General features: G+C 43.2%; 1 long non-coding RNA gene across 1 annotated transcript; it reads right to left on the reverse strand.

Moving 5' to 3' along the window:
- Positions 1-399: 399 nt before the first annotated feature.
- LOC308589227 lies at positions 400-4,263 on the reverse strand. Its single transcript, XR_014009172.1, has 3 exons — positions 4,080-4,263; positions 2,570-2,714; positions 400-1,664 (listed from the first exon to the last, which is right to left on the reverse strand). It is a non-coding gene; the product is annotated as an uncharacterized lncRNA (long non-coding RNA).
- Positions 4,264-4,528: the final 265 nt, after the last annotated feature.

Below are 4,528 nucleotides of genomic sequence, written 5' to 3' on the forward strand. Positions count from 1 at the left end.
TTAGTATATAGAATGGTTATGGATCAGCTGTCAAGTGCACATTTAGTTAGACAAAATATGAATTTTGTCATACGAATTCTGCCAAAGCAGAGGTTTGTAATACTGCCTTTTAATGCCAGATGCATCTTGTGCTAACACATGTTGGCTGTCTACAACGGGAAGTGTACAATACATTTTAAATGAAGTTGATGGATTTTGGATGGTGGAAGGAAATTTGATGTACAAGCTCGACTGGTAATATCCTTTCCTAGTAAGAAGATGCTATATACTGGAAACTAACATGGCTGAAATGTGAAGACATCGCTGTCAAACTTTTAGTTTAACAATGTACGTGACTTGCAAAGAGGCTCACATTCAAGCAGAACTGAATGTTTGCAAATATTTGAAATGTGCTAAGCATTGCAACCTAATAATTCAAAAGTATTAAGCAAGGAATATGATATAACCATCCATAGGGAACCAGGGATTTTGCGGAAGCTAATTGGGAATTCCTTAATTAGAAGAACAACTGAAAAGACCACATTATCCGAGGGCAATGCAATAATCATGTTTTTAGGGTCTCTCAGTTCACATTTGGCAATTCTGAGGTCCAACACTCTAGAATCGACCTTGGCAGACATCAGTGTGGATGTGTTGCATAGGAATGTAGGAAGTTACCTTATACTGACTTAGATCATTGGTCCAAGTAGCTTGATACTACTGACACTGGGTGACAGCTGTTGTGGACTGTCTGGCTGCAGAGGAGTGGTAGGAGGCACCTGCTGGGGAACCATCAAGAGAACCCCCACTGCTGGGAGGAGTGCAGAGAGAAGAAATGCCGTGGTGCAGCTGCAGTAGCATAACTGGGCGCCTTCATCTGCCCCAGCTGCAACAAAACATGTGTCTCCCACATCAGTCTCTAGTTACAGCAAGTAACTTTTTGGTCAACTGTTTGACCACAAAGGCGTACTCCTCTATTGTCTCCCGAGATACAGATGCCAACGGTGTAAATGTAGTGTTCCTTTATGCCACCCTCCCCAAAAGCACCTCCACCAAATGTTCCTTCAGTTCTTTTGTGACTGCTTGCGGCAGCAGAAGTTAACTGTGGAAGAAAGCTACTATATCTGCCTTTCCCATGGCTTCCAGCAAGAGCACAGGAAATGTAGGAAGCACTGGGCAGCAATTTGATTCCACTGGGGGTAGTAGTCAAATACTGAAATAAAATATTTTATGCATGAATAAAGCATGGCCTCCCAAGTCAGATTCATGTGATATTTACATGGATTTGGGGAGCTGTTTTTATTTTGAGCTTACTGAAAGTAATGTTGGCTTTTTAAAATCCTCCTTGACCTGTTAACTGTATTTCTTGATGTCAGTAACCATTACTTCATACAATGTCTCTATAACTCAGAGGTTTCTTTAACATATGGAGGACATTTAAGTGAAGCTGCTGAAGAGATGAAAGATGGTGTTCAGAACACTAAAGACATGGGGAAATAGAAATGATTTAGGAAAGGTATGAGGACAGGAACATAGTGACAATGGTGACCCTGTTGCCTACCCAACATGCAAGCTTCTTTACACCATCAAGATAGCTTGAAAATTACTAGTTGTAGAGCAGGGGTCAGCAACCTTTTTCAGCTGTGGGCTGGTCCACCATCCATCAGACCATATGGTGGGCCAGACTATATTTTGAAAAAAAATATGAATGAATTCCTATGCCCCACAAATAACCCAGAGATGCACTTTTTTTAAAGGACACATTCTACTCATGTAAAAACACAGATTCCCAGACCGCCTGTGGGCCGGATTGAGAAGGTGATTGGGCCACATCTGGCCCATGGGCCTTAGGTTGCCTACCCCTGTTGTAGAGCATATGCTTCTTATTTGTTATGCCATACTTAAAGTAAGCAATTGAAAAAGCTTGGGCCATCCCAATATAATGTTGCTTTATTATATCTGAAAACATTATTAGGTGGGGGACATCCACAGAATTGTACCTGAATGCTAAGTTCAACAATAAAAGTGGATAAAATGATTTCCTGGAACTGTTATGTGCTGGTTCTCCATACCAGTCCCTTCCTGCCACTTTTGTGGAAGCTACGCTTTATACAGGCCTTACTGTGGCCTAGTTTTTCACTTGCAACTGCGTAAAGATCTGTGAAGGTGGTTATTTGCTGTCAGCTGTTGATAGCATGCAACTAAATGAGACAGAAGACTTTCTAAATCCCTATTCTTTCCCACCACTGCCATCAGATTTCTTTTTATAATTGGCATATCAGAACCCTCTGGCATTGTTCACAGATCAAAGCATGCCATCAGAATGTGTTAATTTATCGTTCAAAGCTCTTTTATCTTTTAGGGATTAACATTGCAAATAAGAAGAACATTAGAATTTGCAGTAAGTATTTCTAGATGTGTAGGCTTTGACTTTTTGGAGGCAGGCCAGTGCTACATACAAGCCAAGAGAAGTGCAACATTAAGACTCTCTGAATTCTTGAACATATTTTCCAGATGAAGATCAACAAGTGAAAAACAACAGTCTTAAAATGATTAGAGCAATTCATGGAGGATGAAAATAATACTTAACCATTACTCTTGACACTCAAGAATTTCTGCCTCTTCTTCCTTTCTTCTCCCATTTCTCTGGTGCTTCACTGTTGTTGTTGTTGTTGTTGTTGTTGTTGTTGTTGTTGTCCTCCTGCTGTTGTTGCAGTTGCTGCATCCTTTTTCTACTGCGGTAAAAAGTGGTGGAGAAAAGATGGTGTGATTAGAGTGGCTGCTTTTGTGGTATCTGCTCCAGCCACACAGCTCAATCTCAAATGCTCTTCCTCCCCCACTCTGTGCAAGAAGATGGCAGAGGCTGTTTGGGCAGTGGGGGGAGGGACGACTACGGAGGGGACCCTGCCTGCAAGGTTGGGAGAATCTGCAGCTAATGAGAGCAGGCAGCTACTGATGCTACAATAGCATTAGGAACAAGCTGTTGCTGTGTGGTTAGGCACCAAAGACCTTGTGCAACCAGGGCTTAGAGCAAGAGAACAGGGGGCAAGTCAGAAATGGAGAAAAGAAAGCCAAAGACATTTTCGGGAGGGACAACTGGAGAGGAAACATGAGAAGAGTGTAGACCCAGAGGTGGAGAGTGGGGAGGAAAGAGCGATCCAGGAGGCCCAGGGGGGGGGCACCTGGATGAAAAGGGAGGTGCATAACTCTGCCTGTGAAATGCCTCACTATAGAATATTTTATGTCCAAAACAGTTCCTAGCCTTTGCCCTAAAGTCTAGACGATATTCAGTGTGACCCGGGCAAGGCCTGGTGAACCCAACCCACTTTCCCCTGCTGCCCAGTTTATCAACCATAAACTGGGTGGCAGGGGGAATTATGGCTGTTCCTGTGCCATGCTGGGACAGTGATCTGACCTGCATTTGAATTGAGGGGTGTAGGTTAAAACCTGCTCTCCCCAGCCATCCTGTGGCAGCTGTTGCATGTGTACTGTTGGAAGGCTGTGTGTTTGTGAAGAATGTGGGGGTGTAACAGGGAAATGCTGGGCCTGACCACACCCACAATCATGTGGCCTTTCACTGCTTGCTCATCTGCATGTGCTTCTTAGGGTCAAAAAGGATGCCCACCCCACCCTAGTGTGACCAAGAAACACAATCCAGCAAAGAGCTATACAGATGGGAGCAGCCTTTCATCTCTGTAACTAGATTTAAAGGAGGCAGGAGCTGGTTGAACATCTATCCAAGTGTTGCCCTGAATGCAACCCTAAACAAATGTTATAATTCCCAGCAATATTGCACTTGTGCCTTTTTCAATTGGACAGAAACTAAACTCTGCTAGAGAGCTTTTTAGGTATGGGAAAAACTGAAACACAGATGTTAAATGAAAACTGTGCAGAGTGCAGCATAGCTGTTGAACTAAACGACCAGACGCACGCCTGCCCTTCCAAGGAACTGACTCCTTCATCTCTGTGTCAATGAAAGTCCAATGCCATAACTCATTTGGCTGCCTGCGTTTGTTGTGCCTCTGACAAATCCCATTACTAACTGCAGGCTCTATAGTACTGTTCCCCTAATCATCTGGTGCCACTGACACACAATTCACCTTGACAATGCTGAAGTCTACTCATCATCTAGCCAGAACTATTGTACCGTAAGTGGCCAGGTATCTCCTGCACCTTCCCAGTTATAGCTTTACAGGGCTAGGCAGAGGGAAAGAATTTAGAATATGAACAGCTATACATAAAGCAGAACTTGAAGGGAAGAAGTAGATGTCATTGTTTTATTTAGAAAATAAACTATCACTATGGTATCAAAACTGGATCTGGGTGAGCTTGGGCCTGTCTCCCACTTGTCTCCTGCTGAGCAAATCACTGGGAATATCTCCAAGCACAACATGTGGGATAATTCAGCTGAAGAATTTATTTCATGGATATATATAAAAAAACCCAATAACCCCACAAACGACATAATTGGAAATCCCCCTGTCTTTTGCCAGTAGATTCCCCACTCGCTTCACTTCAGGGAAGTACAACAGTGCAATTATCATACTAG

The sequence above is a fragment of the Podarcis bocagei genome, assembly GCF_964188305.1.
Source record: "Podarcis bocagei genome assembly, chromosome: 6".
NCBI classification, from domain to species: domain Eukaryota; kingdom Metazoa; phylum Chordata; class Lepidosauria; order Squamata; family Lacertidae; genus Podarcis; species Podarcis bocagei.